At 41.6% G+C, this 20,635-nt stretch overlaps 1 protein-coding gene across 2 annotated transcripts in view; it reads left to right on the top strand.

Moving 5' to 3' along the window:
• LOC130256077 (BEN domain-containing protein 5-like) overlaps positions 1-20,635 on the top strand; it is an 858,262-nt gene that overhangs the window by 696,640 nt on the left and 140,987 nt on the right. The window lies entirely within an intron of this gene.

The following is a 20,635-nucleotide window of genomic DNA, read 5'->3' as shown; positions in this document are numbered from 1 at the left end:
TTAGAAGAACTGAGTCAAGAACTGAGTTTTGGGGGTTTTTTGGTTTTTTTTGTTTTGTTTTGTTTTGTTTTGTTTTAAATCTTGAAGCTAGAGGAGGAGACAACCATAGCTTGCTTGATCAGACAAACAAAATATTTTGAACAATGAATCTACCTCAGGCTTTTATTTTTGATTCCCATGGGAAAAGGAACTCTGTTTCTTACACTCCTGGGGGTTTGAGTCCATTTCATCATTCAGTTTTCCTCTGTGCTTCTTGGATCTATCTCAAATAATTACTTACTACCCAGAATGTTTAGAAATCCAGCTTTCCAAAAGCCAGTTAGACAAGTACATTGATGTGTAAACAGTTGTGTTCTAAAGACCATCAAGAAGAATTTAGGAAAAACTGTTGTATGGCAAGGCTGTTCTGGAGCTTTGTTTAGTTTAGCAGAGAGCAGGCAAGGGAATGAATGATCTGGGACCAGTGTGGGGACTCACTGGTCTGTGATCTGAGTATCTACATAAGGACCATAAACATGGAGTAACAGGAAGGGTATTCTCACTGTGATAGGGGAAGCCTGACAGAGCTGAATGTCTTGGCACAGCTTCTCAAGAAAAAAAATTACAGCCTTTAAGGGGTCATGGTGTGTTTTCCCTGATGGACTATTTTTCTTTGAAATAAAAATATTTTCTTAAAATATCTGTTTGGGGTTTTGTTGGTTTTCTTGTTGTTTTTTATTGGTTTTGGGTTTTTTTGGTGGGATAGTTCATTATTTTTGTAAATGAGAATGGCTTCAAAAAAAGAACTTTGTGTGTGACTGGTAGGTCAGCAAAGATGATCACAGTTACCTCTTTCTGGATTGAAAATGTATGATTTTCAAACTATTGTGTAGTGCTCATAGTTTTCTTTTGCAATAAGCCCATATACCAAATGATTTCTTAGAGTTGAAGGATTGTTTGACTGGAAAAATTGGACATAGTGCATATAAACCAAGTCATTCCATCTAATTGAAGTATTCTATGAGTTCTGGAGAGAATTTCTTCCTTTCAAATGACAAATTCCATTAGAATCAATGGAAGCTAGAGGCTTTTTCTTTCAACTGTGCAATGCAGAGGGGGTTTGTGGTTTGGTATCATGTAAGCTTAATAGGGTAAGGAAGGAACATCACAAAATAAAATGTTGTACTTCCTCAGAAAATCCATTTAACTTTGCTGATACCTCTCTGAACACTTCTTGCCTTAAGCAGAAGCTGTAGGGCTGAAGCTGTGTAAGCCCTATAGTTGTTCCAGGTCTGCAGAAGCAGGAGAAAAGTCAGCTTTGACCATTTGACCATTGCTGGCATGAGCAGAAATAGTTTGTACCTGCCTGTTCCTTGGTGACAATTTCATTACAGACATAGTACTTTATTTAAGGTCAAACCCAAAAAATAGATTTTTAAAAAATTATTATAAAGATACAATCTCCAACCTGTAAAATAAAAGGCTGATACATGGAATTTGGAATGGTTATTTAAGTTGGATACAGGCCATGAGCACTGTCATGAACAAAGAAAAGAATGTGGTCACATCCTTAATGATGGATCTGTCAGATAATCCACATCTTTTTCCCCTAGTCTTGGAAACAAGAAAGTATTGTCCTATATATAATATATTGTATTAAACTCTTAGCTCTTAAATGGTCTCAATGTGACTGACCAGTGGTGAAGGTGAAAGTTAATACTGAGTTCTGTCAAGAACAGAATATTTTGCTTTTGGTCATCTTAACTAAAGCCACCACCCAAATTTCTCTCTATATATATGTTTATCATACTATATAGCTGAAGAAGTTACCTTGCAAATTGACAAAATACAGTAAAAATGCCAAGTGGTCATTTATGTGGTTGAAATTACTTTTCTGTAACTGGTTGGTAGTAAAAGCTTTGCTCTATACCAGCCCATGTCTCTTAAATCAGAGCCCTTCAGGGCAGAGGAGTCTGGACATGGTTCTGTGCCCTTCCCAAGCTCCTGTGCCTTTCTCACTCCATCCTGCTGGATGTGGCTCCTGTTCTGCCCCTGAGGAAAGCCTTAGGTCTGCCCTGGGTTGGGGGGCTTGTGGCTTTCATTAGCAGTTTGTGGTGCTCAGGTGCTGAAGTTTAGGTTGCTGAGGCTTAGACATGTCAAAGGCTTCTGGAGTCCAGATGAAGAGTGTTTAGGAGCTTTTAACATGACAGGTCTTCTACAGCACCTCTCAAATCAGAGAGTGGAATAGTCTTGCAAGGTGTGGCTTAGGACATTAGGGTGGGGCACCTCACTGGTGCCATGGAGAGGCTCTACAGTTATTGTGTGCTGATGAAATAGAGGGGCAAGTGGATCTTTAGATGGATGATGTTTCCCCTTCTGGCTGCAGCCTTACAGCTGGTTTCCATTCACCACTCATATTGGGGGCCTGTTTGGCATTTCTCATCTCCCACAGCCCCTGTCACTGGGTTTTGCTCCTTTGCATGAGTGAGCCCAAGAGGATGAGTGGGTGTAAACCAGCTGCAAGTACAATTTCCCAAGGGGTTGCCTGCAGGCATGAATGCACCAGTGTAGGGACCAGAGCAGTGCCTCTGTCCTGCTAGCTGAGGATCTGCTTTGGGGCAGGATCTCAGGACATGCAGAAATAAGGAATGGAATTTTAATTTCATCTCCAGGATACAATTATGCCTTGCTGTCCTCTCACTCTCTCTCTTTTTTTTTTTTTTTTTTTTTTTTTTTCCTTCTCTTTTCTCTTGAGACTGTTACAAGTATCCCAAGAACATAATGGAATCCTGGGATTCTGGAGCTGTTTGAAAAAAAAGAAAAAGTTAGAAATATTTGGCATATATAATTTAAGATGGTTCCCTTTGTTTAAAACTTTGTTTGCTAAATAGGACTTTTCTGCGGATTATCAACTAAAAGAATCCCAAAATTCAGCTTTCTGGTAAGGTCAGGTTTCTGTACCTAGCTCTGTAATTCTTCTTCAGCACATGGATGTAGTTCTACATGAGCTTGTATTTCTGGAAGCAGTGTTGATGCTGCAGCAAGTAAGATCCAGGGTGTCTCTGCAAGAAATTATTAGATCTGTAAGTAACAAGAACATAACAGCTGCAAGTTTTAAGGCTGCATGGGAGATTCTTTCTACTTGTCCTAAAAGATCAGCAGTCTGAGTTGGTTTTAGAACTTGCTTTACCCTGAATTAAACTAAGAAAGGAAAAAAATGCTTCAGAGGTGGTTTAATTAAATGGGCATTTGCTTGTGTAACTACAGTGTGTGGGAGTCACAGTCTTCTAATCTCCTAAAAAACTGAAGAACAGGCCTTTAGGATATAGACCTGAACAGGATGAAGAAATTGCTGTCATTTGATTTTTTTTTATCTCTAAAATACTGAATCCTCTGCCCAGAGATTAGGAGTGAAGGTCTGGCTTTAGTGCTGTAATACCTAATTGAATCACGAGCCTTGGTGTAGTCCTGAGAGAGGACTTAGCACAAATTCTCATACTGATTTTGGCATTTCAATTACCTTTCAAGCAATGACACTGCCTTTAATCTGAGTACCTGGACTGCAGCTACTCTGGGACATATTTTTAAAGGTAAGTTGTGCCCAATTCCCCTTTATACCAGCAACTTTTTGTAGGTCAGAATCTGCTAACAAGAAATGGAGAGTTTGGTACCCTGTGACTGGGACACAGGACCTGATGTCTGTCACCCACACACCAAGTGTGAGCTCCAGCAGGAAATGACAGAACAGTGCCACTAGTGAGAATTTCTGTGGCAATCCTTGACTTGAGAGGAGACAGAGTTCAGGAGAGTTTTGGGAATGACTGTGAGGAGGAGGAGAGCTTCTCTCCTTGCCCATTAGTCTGTGCTGGGGTGATTTGTGTGCTGTTTCTTGTCCCTGGCTGATGTGCCACTGCCACTGCTGTGTTTGCCACTATTTGATGTGGACATACAGAGTGGAGTGAACATTAGATACCTTTTATTTGTGTGACACCCTCCTGATCATTGAGGACTACACTCAGATGCTGAAAGAGCTTGTTTGGGCCACTGGGGTGACCCTGGGCTCTCACCTAGACAATAAACCTCTGCTTTGGGTTTATTATATTGGGTGAGAGAGAGATGCAAGGATCTGCCTGAGGTCTGGGAAACATATCTTGCAGAACAAGATAAAGGAGATAACTTTGTTTAATGCAGGAAGCTGACTCCACCATCATGCCCATGTTCAGTCAGGTGATGACAACTTTAGCAGAGGATATGGCAAAAATATTTGGCTTTCAAATAGGAAGGTAATTGTTTCAAATAGAGGAAAAAGCTGCCAATGCAAATAGCAGACTGTCATCTCATGAGGACTGCAGGTGGAGAACAAACTTCCCCCCTCGTAGGGGTGACTGTAGAAGTTTTCAGGTATCAGATGGTCCATTATTATAAAAAGCTTTGATAAAAAGAGGGTCTGACTTTATCATAGTATATTCTGAAGTGTCAGTGTATTTTCTGAAGTTAATCACAATTTTCTGGGCCCCTTGAAGTCTAGTTTTCTGGTCCAGTTCTGCATAACTGTCTAAAAATCTCCTCCAGAAGTGTGTTTTACTCCCCAAAAAGTAAATGTATTTTGCAGCACTTGGCACTCTTCTTACCAGGACTTCCTTCAGTACAAACCCACTTAAGTAGAAATAGAAAACTTATGGGAAGAATGATACAAAGCTTCAGATGCAATAATTACACTCATTTTTGCCAGAGTACTGTTATAACAAGAAATAAAAATGGAACAACATTTAGTTTATCCTTTTTTAGGAGGCTGATAATGTGGCCATATTAAAAAATAATCTTTGGTTTAATGTTCCATATTACCTTCATTAACTTTCTTTACATTTCTTATTTTATAAACCTTTAAACTGAAGGTGGGGCAGGGGAAAAGGAAAAGAAGGACATATTTTGGAGGAAAAAGAGTAAAGGAAAGTTTTCTTCCAAGCATTATGCATTCCTCTACAACATTAAGAATGCTGCTGCCTCTCCATGTTGTGGCTCCTTGTATTGCATGTAAATCTTTGGTTGAAAAGCTTTTCACACAAAGTTTTTCTTTGGAAGCCTCATTTCATCCAATTAACTTTTCTGTATCTTTGAAGTTCAGCCAAGATCAGCTGCTTCTTCCTAGGAAGTGACATAAGTAACACAAGTCATATAGGGTAACAAAGCTCTTTTTAAAAAATTTTAACTGCAAAAGAGCAGGGGAGGATTTGAGAACCCTCAGATTCCAACACCTTTTGCCATTTCAATGATTTGGGTGCTGTAGGAAGGCACAAGCCACTTGGTTCATTTTCAGTGGTCTTTTGCTGTGTGCATGGATTGCACCTATCATTGTGTTTCTTTCAGATTTATTCACTCTGCAGCAGTGCTTTGCATCCTTGCATTTTTGAAAGAGATGAAAAGATCCTTGTATACAAATTTCTCAGACATAGAGCAGTATCCAATGGAGAAACAAAACTGATACAAGCAAAGATGGGTCAGTGAGCCAAAGCTTCTGTTGTCCTCCCCAAAGGGTAGACTCCCAAAAGTTCACCTAATTATGGAGGGCACTGAGGCCATGGGGTTAACAGCTGCTCAGGAAGAAGCAGGGAGCTCCTCCAGGAGCTGAGGTTAGGCACTGGAAATGGCTCCTCGTGGGAGCACACGTGCATGTGTGTGTGCAGAATTCAGAATGCAGGGTTTAGGCACAGCAGCTCCAAGGATGGAAATAGGTCAGTTGGTTTCCTGCTCTCTACGTGTTCCCTCTCTGCTCTGAGCAGCAGCTGGAAGGCAGCCTGGGATTTCATTTAGAAGCCTGAACCAGAAGAAAAGGAAAAAAGAGAAAGGAGGGGGTCATTTTGCTTGTTTTGATGCCCATGTGTCTCATTTTCAATTATCCCTCTCATCCACTCTCACTGGGATACAGTGAGATGCCTACAAATGAGCCATGAGAGAGTTTCAAAGGTTTGGATGCTCCATTCGTAAAAACTCAGTGAAAAAAACTATGCACCTCATTGGGTTGTAAAACTTGACTTGAAATTGGTTGAGGACAAAATTTCCCTTGGGGTTTTAGTATTTTGAAAAGCCTGAAAGATTTTGTGTACCTGATTAGGGAACTATTGCCTTGTTGTCAGATCTTGCCCTGTGGATTCTGGACTTTGCTTAGTAGGTATAACACCACCTACACTTTAAATACATTTTTGAATTATGCAAGTTGGATTAGTTTTGTTTAGTCTTGGCCATCTAAAAGTTGGTCATCTGCTCTGGACTGGTGGCTTAGAGCTGCCTGTGGTCAGTGGGGCATTCCTAGAAAGTGATTTGTGTCATCCACAGTAAGTGGGCTAAGCTGCCATTTGAACAGATTTCTGTAACCCTGTTAACTTGGGGCTGGGGTCAGAGTGAGAGCAGTGAAGTTTTTAGGAACATGGGAACTGCTGCAGAGGACTAAACCAACATTCTTATATTGATTATTGATCTCTTGCTCTTTTATGTCTTCCTCCTTGCCCCTTGTGACATGAATCCAACTATTTTGCTGTTTGTGTCTACAAGTGGCATGTAGTGTCTGCAGTGCATTTTGGCCAGGGCTGTCTATGTAGATATGTAGATGTCTATGTACATATGTCTACGTAGAACTCCTTTTAATCTCTTATGTTTAAAAGTTTCTCAATTTTTTTGTCACCCCCTCAAACATGAGATCAGACAGCATGGCACAGTGGAGAAAGAAGCAAACAGGGCTAAAGAGACTGTCAGATTTTGTCTCAAAGGTTAATGATCCTCCTTGGCTGAGCACAGCAATGACTGCAGACAAGGTTTAGTGCCAATGCAGAAGAGGCCTGTGTTGGTAAATTATAGTCCATCTTATAATTCAGGGGCTGGGGAGAAGTCAGAAAAATTATGAACACAAATTTGGAGAGAGATTTTTTTTTTGTTTGAGAATTGTCCCATTATTGTACTGATCACCTCAGATAAGGCACCTTTCAGTTTTCAGTGATATGCTTGAGTATTGTTCATTACTGGAAAGCAGTTTCAAATTTTTCTGAAGAAGAAAAAAGTTGGCAGTTGGCCTTTTTTCCACTTTACATCTTCTCTGAACCTCGCTCTGATACTCATCTTGTCAAAACTCTCAGGAGAAGTAAAAAGCAAACAGACTTTTTAGCCCAAGTAATGCATTCATAATTTTTTCAGTTCAGTTTGGATGTTGCATTCTGTGGACTGGGGAGGTGTCTGTTGTGCTTTGGGCAAGCAGGGCACTCTGGGTTTTCTTATTTTCCTCCTCACACAGACCACTTAAGCTCTTCTGCTACACTGGAGAGGTAGTATGACCAATTTGTTTTCCTTAGCTTGGCCAAACTTGCCTGTCCCAGCCTAGGGCAAGTTGTTTTTTCATATCTGAAGATAATTTTGCTAACCTGGCAATCTGTGCTTGGTGACTAACATTTACTCTTTAGTTCTGCTCCATAATTACCTGTGAGAGAACAGGAGTAAATTTGGAACTGGGTTCTTTTCCAATAAATAAGACTTATTAAGATATCTGAAACCCTTTTATCTTGGATCTTAAATATTCAAATTTATTTCTTGTGAGGAGACATGGGGTTTGCACACACAATTTATGGCTAAAGGTCTGCCTGGAGTGACCTTGCTCAGAACAGTGTTTCCTTTCCTGGCTGTAACCCAGCAAGGATGCATGCAGTCAAAATTAACCAAATATTTTGCTGTGTATTCCAGGGAGGGAGGTTTTGTTTACTTTTTGTGGAATCCTGATTTCTATTTATGACTCTGTCAGACAAGTGCAGAATGATCTTGGCTGATTCACTCAATCCCCCTCTGCTCCTTGGTCTTAGCTGCAAAGTGAAACTAATTCTGTGCACCTGCCTCCCTGAACCATTGGAGGACATTCCATTAATGCCTGTGAAATGCTCCAAGAAACTCCCTGAAAAGCAAACCAGAGATGTCTGCATTTTAGGGGATTTGATTCAGCTCTTGAGGTACAAAGTCTCTGGTTCTGGGAAGAAAACTGAGTAGAATTGCAATGTCTGAATGGGAAATCTCCCTCCCCAGTCACAGGTTGTGTGGATTTGTTCTCAGTTTGACCTCTATTAAGGCTGGATACCTAGAAATAGCCCAAATATCCCTGGCACAGCGTGAAACAGGCTGTCTGTTTGATCAGGTATTGCATCCTTGGGGCCTGAGGGGAGCAGAGCACATCAGTGCATCTGTTACCTGCAGTGTGCATCTCTGCAGGGGTGGGGAAATGGGAGCCCAAGCTGCTGGACACGGTTACAATGGCCAGGACAGTGGGGCTGCCACTCATTTGTGCTTTCTACCTGGCTGGGATTTGCACTCTTAATTCCTCTTAAAGTAATTTTGACTTTTTTAGATGCATTTAATCTCTTTGTTTTCTTTCCCACCCCTTTCCTACAGACAAATGTTTCTTCAGGGTATGGGGTTTTTTTGTGCTGTTTGCTAGAACATGTTCATTTTGCCTCTGGCACTAGCATATGGATTTTCTATTTGTGTGACAAACAAGATAGCAGTTTACTCAGGAATCCTTGTTCCACCTGTTGCTCGAGATCCCCAGCTCTAAATCTCACTCTTTAGTTGGAAATGTTTTCAGGCATCCACTGTGACACTTGATGATGTTACAAGAAATGTAAGAATTCAACCTGTGAGCTGCATAATTTCAAGTGGCTGCCCAGATAGCAGATCTTTCTTTTCTGTGGATTTTCCTATCACCTTGCATTGTGCTAAACAATAATGCTAATCCATTCAATCACCTTGAATATTTTGCTAATCTGTACTTATCCTGTGAAACTATCTTCAGCAGTTAGATAGGAAATGCAAGCTGAGACCAGGCAAATACAAAGTGATTGTGATGTTCTTTTTCTTTTGAAGGAAGCATTTGATGCCATCTCTCTTAAATGCACATGCTTTCTGATTTGATCTCATGTTATTGATAATCACAGGCTATTTTTGTGCCCTGCTTTTGTTTAGGACCCATCACAAATCAATCTCATGAATCTTGCTTCCTGTCCTGTGGCACTGGCATTAGCACATTTCTCTGCTCTGTGGCAATGACATTTGCATGTTATCTGTTTTGTTGGATATTTTGCTCTGAATGTTTTGTGGTGTTTTAACCTGTGGGGTTTATAGGGTTTTATGGGGTTATTTATCTCAGTTCATGTATCTTTCATTCCATCATTAGCATATGTTTAGGAAGAAGGTGCAATAAATGGAAGAAGACAACTGTGTCCTTCATTTAAATAAAACATAGGTTTGTATCAGAAGTTAATAAGAAATCATATAGGGACATGGCCTAATTTTTGCAAGGAGGTTTTGGAAAAAAAATTGTGCTATTTTCCTCCATCTGGATTTTCATCTGCCTTCTCATCATTTCTAATCCTGTTGCCAAAGCTGCTTTCTCAACTTTAAAATCTTTCTGGAATTAAGTGGCTTCTGGATCTTGACAATGCAACATTTTGATGCATGTGTTTGTCACATCCTGATTAGATTGGTATAACTCCTTCTCTCCCAGGTCCCTCTCAAAACTCAATTCATAAACCAGAGTTTCATACAAGATGCTTCCACTAGGGTGATGAAACAGAGAAATTCAATCATACCACGCATAGGTTATCCATTTTCCAGAGGCTGATGGGAGAGATTGGATTTTCAGAGCTCTTCTGGGCTGTTTTGTTTTGTTTTCTTTTGTTTTCTTTGCTTCTGTTCTTGTCTTCAAGGCTTCAATAAATTCTCTTTTAAAGTGGAGAAAGTAATTTCCATCTCTTCTTTTCCTGGCCATGAAACTACTCTTTCCATGGGCTTTGACTGCAGGTGAACCATTTAAATTTTGTCATCCCTGAATTTGTTTACCTCCACATTCTTTTTCAAGCCTATGCATGGACAGAGTGACCCATTCTTGGTTTATTTTGTTAGTTCTGCCTTGTAAGTTTTGCAGAGAGATACCACAACTTTCTTGGCAGGTGTTTAGGTCAAGCCAGTGCAGAGGAATCATTTGATTCTGAAGGCAGGGAATTGCTCTTTTCCCTGCATGCTTCCAATAATCACATTTTGTGAGTCTTACAACACAGGGCCTTGCATATTTCTGTCAGAAGGCAGCAAGAACTAATTTCTGAACAACTCAAAGGTGGGAGCAGTGGGTACCAAAACCAAAGAATAAAAGTGTGCACAGTGCAAGCCACAGCACTGAGGTCTTAGTCCCACCTTGAACAAACCTGGCAACAGTTCTGCTGAAGTTTCCTTTCTTGCCTGCCAAATACTGAAGGGTTTCAGGGTGGAATATGACTGGGGGGATTGATTTCTGAGCCCTGTCAGGAGGATGACACTGTGCTAAAACAGCCAGAACCTGCACAGTTAATCACTGTTCCATGATGTTTGTATGGTGTGGGGCACAACAAGCTAATGGATAGGTCAGGTGGGAAAATGAATTCCTCTGTCCATTTGCAGCTCAAATGAATGTTCACAAGAACCTGTAACAGAAGCAAAACCATCTCCCTAATCACCTCATATTCACTACAAGATCATGCACTCCCTGTTGCTAAAAGGTGTAGAAATGGGGCACCATCTCAGAGGAGTGCTTTGAGTTTTAGTCCCATATCAGTTTGGATGCAGGCAGAGGATGAATTTATGAAAAATAAAAGAGGGGAAAATATAAAATTTAAATAGACTTTGCAGGCTCATAAAGAGAATTATCTCAGTATAAATTCTTTAGAAGCTATTTCTGCATCTTTCTCTAGGAAGTTATTAGACTGTTCTTATTTTTTCAAAATCTGTTCACCCATTCCAAATTTTGACAGAGATTCTAAAAGCTCATTTTTGTTAAGAAAAAAACAACATTTGACAGAGCTGGCTTATTTTTTGACAATCTGGGGGGGTGGAAGTGGATGAAGAGAATTGTATTTGCAAAGTTTCATCTTTCTTTCAAACTTTCCCAAGGCTTTAAACAGTTTCTGAAATGTTCTCTTTGCTCCAGGCTCCCTCGTTCTCAGTCTCCCTGTGTGTCTTGCACTGTCAGTATCCCCCTCCCACCTCTGTATTTTGAGGATGAATTGCTTCATGTTTGTTTATGCTAAGCCATGAAAGCTTGAAATTGAAATTTGTTTGCTCCTCTGCTTCCCATTCATATATGTTCTCATTCATTGTACATTTTTGCTATAGGATTTTATCTCAAGGGTGCTGAACTGTGTGAGGCTGCAAATATGCAGAAAGAAAAATAAATAATTCTGTGAGCCTGTGAAGTCTCCTGTCCCACAGTGGGGTTCTCTGGTGTCTGCTAAGGTATGAGCAGCAAGTGAAACTTTCCATGAGCCTGAGACTTTCACAGAATCATAAAGTGTTTAATGTAGCCCTCTGGAGGTCTGCAGTCCATCCTCAAAACAGGGATAACTTCAGGGTTGTGCTGGTTACTTTGGGGCTTTTTACAGGCAAGATTTGAAAATCTCCATGGATAAAAAGTCATAATGTGGGAGGATTTCCCCCTCATATGAGGTCTCAGTTGCCTAATTAAAATTGGCTTCATTATTTTTTTCATCTCCATTTTTTTTTTCATCTTTTCAATGGAGGTTGAAAGCTGTGGATATCCCATCCCTGAAAGTGCTAAAGGCCAGGCTTGGATGGAGCCTTGAGAAGCCTGGTCTAGTGAGAGGTGTCCCTGCCCCTGGTAGGAGATTGGAACTAAATGGTCTTTAGGGTCTCTTCCAACACAAATCACTCCATGATCAGCTTCCACCTGAACTCTTTCCTGGTCTTTCTGTATAGCAATTACCAGAAGATTTCATTTTCCCTGGTGTTTCATCCTCACCTCTTTTCTTCAACTGTTACATGCCTTTAATAATTGTTGCATTCTTTTATGCATCTCAGAAAAGGGTATAATAATTTTTTTCTGAAAATTTTTATACTCATTTGCACCTATTTTTGAAGGATAAAAAAATAAAAATAGGAGAGAAAAAAAGAAAAAAGAAAAAAAGAAAAAAAGAAAATGCTCCAAATCGCTGAAGGTTTAAATTTTTCAGCTTTAACATTCTCATCAGAATTCTCAAACAAATCTATCTTTGCACCATTACTCATTGCAATGAGATGTTTCTGTGCTCTGGAACCAAAATGTGTGGTTTCAGCTTGGCTTGGTATCAAATCCCATTCTGCTGGGGTGTTGCAGTGATTGATAGAAGCCACACTTTGGGGGCTTTCCTTTCCCATCCTTCTGCATCCAGCGAGCCCCCAAACCACACAGCTGCCCCATGTCCCTTGGGATGGCACCAAACCCCCACATGTGGCTTTGGGTCAGGAAGAGGAGGTGCCATGGAGGGTGGTGGGACATGTCTCTGTGCCAGGGGTTCCCTCTGGGGTGCACAGTGCCCAGCTATGGAGCTGTGGGCTGCATGGAGCCCCAGTGATCTCAGGTAGGAACTGGAAAGGGACCAGGCACCACCATGCTGTCACACAGCTCCTCATTCTCTGTGCTGTTTGGGCTGAGGCAACACCAGAGAAGCTCAGGTGGTAAAACTCTGCTCTTTAAATTAACAAGTGATTGGGGAAGGTCTGAGCCTGATTTAACTCCCTCCTAAAGCATCTGGGCTTTTTATTGATTGCAATCAGAGACAGAGCAGGACTTTGCAGCTTCTTTGCCATCCTCTGAAATGTTATGTGACAAACAAGACACTGGTATTATTTCTGCTATGAAATGTTTGTTAGTTTATCATAGTAGTGCTTAGGGAAGAACATTTGCAACATTCTCACTTTCTGGTGGGCTTTCCAAAAATGAAATAATCTGGAGGCTTTGATGTTGCTTTTTGCTTGGGTTTAAATTTATTAGTTGCTGGTTTGGGGTTTTGTTAACTGATTTGGCCACACTGTGCCTTTGCTAAAGCAGAGTAGTCACCTGGCAGGTGTTAAAATAATCTAATAGAATAAGGTTAATCTTCTCACTTTAATTAGACAGCAATATGTAACACACCCAGTGGGCCAGATAACCTTGAAATTTAAAGTGAGAATAAAGACAGATTTGAGAGGGAAACATCTTTAGTTACAGGTGGTAAGGGGTAGAAGAAACAAGAGGGAATGATCACTGATAGAACAGCACAGTCCTACACAGTCCATTTTCTCCACCCAGCCCCTTAGAGAATGTTTCTCAAAAACTGGACTGGAATATGTTATGTGCTCTTATAGGCATTGCAGGATTGTTTGTTAAGTACAAACTTGAGCAATCTTGTTGGAAATGAGCCTTAACAAAATTCAGGGTCTGTCAGAAAACCTTTCTTCTATTCCACAGTTCACTTAATCTCCATCTGTAGAACCTGATATATCCCTGTTGCATATGGGTGAAACCTTACAAAGGAAAAGCTTTGTAAAACCATGGCTCAGGCCTTTTGCTTTGGCTAAGTAGAAAAGGACTATGGAAAAGTGACTTGGCTGAGTTAGAGGTAGAAAAACAAGTTATGTAACCATTGTGTGTTCCCATCGTGGTGTATTGAATTATGTTTGTTATGATTTAAAACTGATAACTGGCTAATGGCTTTAAAATAAATGGTTTTTTGGAATTAAGGGCTCTCCGTTGCACCTGCAGCAGTATCAGGATATAAAGCCAAGAAAAATGGCTGAATTAAGATGTAACTGAAACCTCAGACTCATTCATGATCCAGTAACACCTTACCATTTTATAGTCAATCCCTGACTGCTCTAATTCCACAAAGTTGGATGTTTCTAATACTCTGTCCATCACAGTGCCATTTTTTTCAGCCTTGAATACAGTCAGCTTCAGCTCATATCAGAGTTGGATGCTGGACATGTAACATGCTATATAAACCCAAGTTTTCTTAAAGGAAATCCTGTCCTTGGCCTCTCAGATAGAATGGTACAAATTAGTGCTCTCTCTTATGTAAGCCAATTTTTGTCCCAATTGCTCTTTTATGAACTGGGGACAATGTAGTCCCCTCTTGTACCAGTGCTGTTGGGAAAATTAGTCCATCAGTGCTTATAAAGCAGTTGTCTCCTGCAGTGCTGAGCACTTCAGAAAAGCCATGAAGGACTGAATAGCTCTGTCCTTGGAGCAGGCTTTGAGTAGCAGGCAGTAAGCAGGAGACTAGGGATGCATGTGGAACAATAAGGAGAAGCCAAAATATTGAATAGTCCACTCATTAATGAACAGTGCAGATCCTGTACAGAATAAAGAGAGAGCCTGTGGAAAGCACCCTGAGCTCCTGCTGTGTCACAATAATGACAAGCACAGGGCTGAAGGAAGGCTGTGTGGGGCTGTGCAGCTGTGCCATGTCCAAACTTTTGAGAGTTCAGCACTGAGACTTTAAGGTTGGCTCCTTTGACTGCAATTTTCTGTGTGTAATGGGTCTGGTAGTAAGAGCTGAACCATCTTTTGGGGGTGTTCCTATAATGCTGGTCTACAGGGACCAGGATGTGTCTTTCCCTTTTCCTAAAAGTGAGTAGAATTCCAGATTTGTGTGTCAGGCAGTATAGGAAATGTGTTGCAATATGGAGGAATACCATCCTACAGCAGCTGGGGTATTCCCTAATAATTGTGGGATGTGTTGTGTGTCTGTTTGCACAGGCTGAGGAAGGCAGAAGTGGGAACAAAAAGCACAATTCAACAGCAGCCATGTCTCCAGAAATGCTCATGTGTGTATCAGCTGTTTTCTGTGACCCACTGTGATGATGAAACACTTCCAGCCAACCTGCCCCTCCAGGAATGTGGACAGACCAAAAAAATACAAGTGGTTTAAAGAAGGGTTGCTTATGTGAAGGGAAACATTTGTTAGGAAGCAGAATTAGGACATTGTGGGGAAGTTTCAGGGCAGGAGGGCCTAGAGGAGTTTGACTTGATGACAGGATGGGAGCCAGTAAATAAAGCACATGTTAAAATTCTCTTTCTCAGTGGTTTGCAGCTTGTGATCCATGAGCAGGTGGCTTTTGGACAACATCAGAAAGGAAGTTCATATAAAACTGCATTATGGGCCACATATGTGAGAGTTCTGAAGTCCCTGTGCCTTCAGTGGAAATATTTTGGGATGCAAAAGTTGGGAAAAAAACCCCTGTCTCCTGTGTCAGTAAGTCAGTGATGTGTTTGGTTTTGAAAAGGCCAAACAATGAATCAGGCTCTAAAATGGAAGCACTGTAGGTGTTGGCAGCAAGCTGTTTGAAACACCTGAGTGCCCAGGAGTGGCGTGGCAGTGACTCAGATGCAGCTGGGAGCAGAGCACACCTTCCCTGGGCAGGACAGTGGGACTGGCTCCTGCAGGCTTCCCTGGGGACATCCACACGTGGGGACAGGCTCTCCCAGGGCAGAGCTCTGCTGAACTGGGCTTGCATCCCGGGCAAGTGCTGCAAGCCCTGTGCCACTGGAAATTGGGCTGGCACAATGGCACTGGGCACAACGCAGATGTGAAAATATCCAGAGTCCTGCGGCAGCTGCAGGGCTGAGCTGCTCTAGGGAGGGATCTGACCCTCTGACAGCCCAGGCACACTCACAGGGTGGAGTTCTCCTCTCTGCAGGATGGGGTTTTATTTCCAGCATGCTGCTTTGTGCCCAGGAATCCTTCTGGCTTTACTGAGGACCTGGGGTGTGTAAGGAGCTCTCTCAATACCAGAATTGAGACATATCCTGGAGATCAGAGCCTGCCCATGTCAGGAGGGGATGTGTCTTCCTTGGTGTGTGTGCCTGTGGCACCTATTACCAGCCCTGAGAAATGCATGTATTCATCAGAAGGAGAAAATATCCCTTTGTGTTTATTCTTATTTAACATTGTTTACACAGAAAATGGAGAAACACATCTTTAACCGTCATGTACGATTTAAAATTATGTCAGTACACCAGGCAGCGCTCATTCTGCAAACATCTACTCCACCATGTGGTCTCTGGGAGCTAATGCTGCTCTCTGAGTGCAGAGCACACTGCAGTGCCTCTGTTAAATAGCCTTTGTGAAGGTTTCCAGAGCTCTGAATTAAAAATGCAGAAAGCTGGGGAGGAGGAGAGAGTTTTCAGAGCAGGGGTTCTCTGTAGTTCGAGTGTTAGGATGTCTTGCTACCTAATTGCTTTGGAATATGTGGGCTTGGATGAATCCCTTTAATGAACAACAGGCAAATGCAGAAATCCCAAACCCCAAGCACCCAAATGGTGAAACAGGCTCTGATGAAGACCTGACTTGGCTGGCAGGTGTGGAGCTGATTTGTAAAACGTGAATGTCTCAGGTTTGAAATGATATTTGTGAAAAGCAGCAAGTCTTGTGCGTGTTGCCCTTGTCTTTGCCCTGTGCTGCTGCTGCACTCCTGCTCCAGCTCTGTGCCTGGAGAGCTGCAGCAGGACAGACCTGTGCCTGAGAGGGGGAAAACACTGACTGCTCCCCCTTCCCCACTGCCTTTCCCATTTCAGACCCCAGCCCTGGTGGCAGTGGAGATTATCTGGAGATTCAGCTGGTGCTGATCCAATGAACCAAGGCAGCCTCACAAAGCCGAAGGGGAGGGCACAGTTCTCTTTGTAATAAATCACACGGCGTGAAAAAGGATTTCTTTACCTCCTCTCCTCCATTATTCTCCATATCTCACCTTGTGGAAATGGGTCTGTTAGGAAGAGACTTAGACTCACATGGTAGGAAAAATGAGCAGGGCAGGGAGAACTGAAGGTAAAGGAAGGCAGAGTTCCTGGAGGTTCCTGTAATTTGGAGATTCCAGGAAGAAGAGGTACAACCTGAAAGAATAGCAAGAAGCCCTGAAAAATAAACCCAGCATGGGCCTTGGTACTAAATCCTTCCTCAGGATGCTGTCACTAAAGCAGCTGCATAAGAAATCCTGAAAAGCAGAGATGAGTTCAGCCCCAGAGGGGTTCTGTCCACAGAACTGCCCAGCAAGCTGGGTGCTGGTCTGAACATCTTTGGTTTTACTGAGTGAGCTGGTAACCTCTTCAGATCTGGCTGCCTCCCAAGTAGGGAGGGATGAATACTGCAAAATGTTTCAGTTTCCAGTGCAATTTTCAAACTCATTTGCTTTGACTGAATTTGCACTGTGTTTATGTAAATTTATAAACACTGTAATAAATTTATCTACTTACAGAAAACAGAAATTTTAGGAAAAGGCTGGAAAACATTGGTGAAGCACAAATTCTAATTCAACAAGAATATTCACAGAACCTGATTTAAATGAACATTCAGTCACAAAGCAGAAACACAGCATGTGGTCTGTATATCTAGCAAACTATAGCAAGCTTAATCCAAAATTCAAACAATGGTTATCAGCTTAAATGCTTTAAATTACAGGCATGTCATTCTTTGTGGCTACAGTGACTATGTGACCAAAACCCAGGTTTTTACAGTGGGAATGAAGACCAAAATGAGGTAATGGCTGCAGGTTGCTACTTTGCTTGTAGCTCTCCTGTTCTGACAATGCCTTTTCCTAACCTGGGGGAGTCTGTGCCAGCACATTATTCTCATCACTGTGACCTGCCACCTTCATAGGAGCATTCATTGGCATGGCCATTAGTGCTCAGGGAATGGGATATCCTCAGTGCCCTTCTTCCAACCCTCACTAATTCTGAAGCTGTTTCTGTCTTCCCTTGCACTTCTTGGAGTCTGTAATGTTTCCTGATTTTTTGTCTTCTGTGTCCCCCTTCTAAGATCGTCCTTAAACAGTCCTTTGATATAATTTAGGTTTCCCCCCCCCACCCCTTGTTAATTTTATACTGAACATATTCATTTACTTACAGCAGAAAATAAATCTAATCTGTATGGGGCAGATCTGAAGGCACTTTCTAAATTAGGGGAACATTTACAGCCATGTGAGGAGCTGCATTGAATCAAACAACAGACTCTGAGTAAAAGAGCTGGTCTCAAATATTGAGAGATTATGCATTATTTTAGAACACGCTTGTTTCCCACCATAGATATGCTGTTCCCAGAGCATATCTGTATTTTTACTGTGCCTACCCAGTGTTTGAAGCAGCAGGCAACCAGCTAAGCAGTGGAACCAGCAGCAAAGTGTTGCAGAAATTAGCTGGTTTGAGACTGGGAGGATGAATTGAAAAGCAGTGCAAGATGCAATTTTTAATTTACCTGTTCAAGCTCCTGCATTGGAGGCATTAGCCACAAGGGAGATCACATCAGCTGGGAGCAGGATAATAAAATGAGGGCAGGATCTGCAGTAGGCACGTGGGAGACTCTTGCTGTATGTTTTGGTCGTGTCCTGATATACGTGAGCTTTGGGAGACAGTTCTACATGTAAGAGAGTCAATAATCAAATCTGAAGTACCAAGGAACACAGCTTGATGTTTCCTTAGAGAGGCCACAGGTTTGCAGCAGATGAATAAAGAGAGAAATGTGGTACATACAAATTTGACTTTAGGCAAAAAAGGAAAGAAAAAAGACTTGAAAACTGGAAGCGGGGAGAAAATATTACACTGTTTCCAGACTGGAAAGAAATAGTAATGCCTACATCAGAAAGTTAATTAATTGTTGTTACATTGATAAATCTGTGATATACCACATCAAAGACTAGCTAAATGATATTTGGAAATTAATTTGGATTCCTATTAAACAGAGCTCAGAGGAGCTTCCCAAACGAATAACTTGTTTGCTAAGCACTGCTTCCTTCTGTTTATAAAGTCTTTTCAAGTAAGGACAACTATTTTCAACTGTTCTTGTAGCTTTAAATTAACTACGAGATTCATCACTTACCAGACATTCCTGACACATCCAAACACTGCAAATTGCAATGCCAAAAATTAGGTATTGCTTACCTCTTTCCTCTATGGGCATGACTTAGATAAAGTTATCTAAAAAGTCCCAAACCCCAAATATTGACAGTATGCTCATTTTCTCTAGTGTTAAATAATATTAAAACAAAATGTAAATGTGACACTTTAACTATATTAATATAGGTTCAGATTCTGAGCTCTTAAAGGAAGTTTTTGTACAGTAAGAATGTTGTTTTCTTGGGAACTGTGCCAAAATACAGTAAAACTCATGGCAGTTTCTGCTTTTATTAAATGAAAAACTCATTCCTCTCATTCTGCTCTTCTGCCAGTTTTATCCTGGTGTAATTCCACCTACGTCTCTGGAAGTACTTCTGGTTTTTATTAATGTCTATGAGTTCAAAAGAAGATAGGATTTAGTAGAGCTGTGTGCAGAGAGTTTACATACAGGCAAAAAGGAGAGAGAGAAACATGGCACAACATGCTGTAGAGTGGGACAGCAGCAACTTCCAGAGTTGTCTGTGGAATTGCAGTTCAAAATGTCCAGGAAAAAATCCATCTGTTTTCTGTCCAAGCAGAGGAGTGGCCACCATGACAAGGAGGTGGCTTCTGCACCCAGCAAGCTGGGCTGTGTCAGCCCAAGGAGCAGAGCAGCTCCTGCTTGCTTAGATACCCAAAAGAAGGTTTACAAAACAATGTCCCATTAACTTTGTATCCTCTGGTTCATAGGAAAATATTTATTCATCAGGTTTTGGAAATTAATTTCATCCTCTGGTTTCATGCCCTTACCTTTTAAAGTATTTCACCTCTCTTGGTTTTATTTTCCTTTCTCTTTGCCAATTAAATCTATGGTTTGGGTCTTCAGATTCATAGAATGTTTTTGTCAAAGGATAGCTTTGCTGAAGTGAATCTCTATTGTTTGCATAGGTGTGTTTAAAAGATTAAGGCTGAACAGACATTCTTGTAATAGACATGGGATCAATGAAAGCTCTTCTTTTCTCAAGAAGCTTTAAGGCTTAGCAGCGAGGTTGATTTTTTGTTTGTTTGTTTTAACTACAGAATAAGTTGCATCTCTACCTGGGCTTCTATTATTTGTGTGGTCTTCCACAGAATTCCTGAGCAAGAATTTACCCAACTCATCCCAAGCTTAGCTTGACATGACAGAGTTCTCTTCCTGCATGTATCTACCAATACCCAGAGATTTCCTAGGTGATCTCTTCAGTAGGCAAAGGACCTGGTTTCCCCCTTCTCCTACTTGTGCTGTACTTACAGCTTTTTAATTTCTTTTCCAAATTTTAAATTTTCAGTTTTAATGCTCACTCAATCGACAGCCTCCTGAGTTCAGTGGGGCCTCACAAAGAATTTAGATACTACTCTGAGAGCAGCAGAATCCAATTCAGGACAGTGTCCTGGGAGGGATCTGAGTCAGGGCAGGATGGAGAAGCCAAGGTGGCATCCATGCTCTGACACCTATAGGATTTGTGGCCAATAAGCATTTTAACTTTGTGATTTGGTTGGCTTACTTTTGTGTAGGCAATTGCAGGAGAGGAAGAGACCAAAACCCCAGCTTAGTGGCACAATGACATTTCTGTTTAAATCCCTTAAGCACTAACTTAATGGCTGTTGATTGCAAAGCTCTGAAGTGGTCCTGTTGATCAAAGCCTGACTGAGGACAAGCTAAAGGTCCAGCTTGGTGGTGCAGTGTGTGAATCACCCTCATAACTGCAGATCCTCAGCCAGAGCAAAAACAAGGGAACCTCCAAGGTCAGGCAAGGCTGAGCCTGAACCTGAACCTGAGCCTGTGCCTGAGCCTGAGCCTGAACCTCCAAGGTCAGGCAAGGCTGCTCCAGGGCCAGCCTGCCGAGCTGGGAACAGGCAAAGGACACACAGGCTGTGGAGGGGAGAAGGCTGGATCACCAAAGCTGTTTCAGCGATGCTCTGCTGGCCATGTTATTT

Source organism: Oenanthe melanoleuca, chromosome 8 (genome assembly GCF_029582105.1).
Source record: "Oenanthe melanoleuca isolate GR-GAL-2019-014 chromosome 8, OMel1.0, whole genome shotgun sequence".
NCBI classification, from domain to species: domain Eukaryota; kingdom Metazoa; phylum Chordata; class Aves; order Passeriformes; family Muscicapidae; genus Oenanthe; species Oenanthe melanoleuca.
The sequence above is the reverse complement of the archived record's forward strand: the minus strand, read 5'-3'. Positions and strand labels throughout refer to the sequence as shown.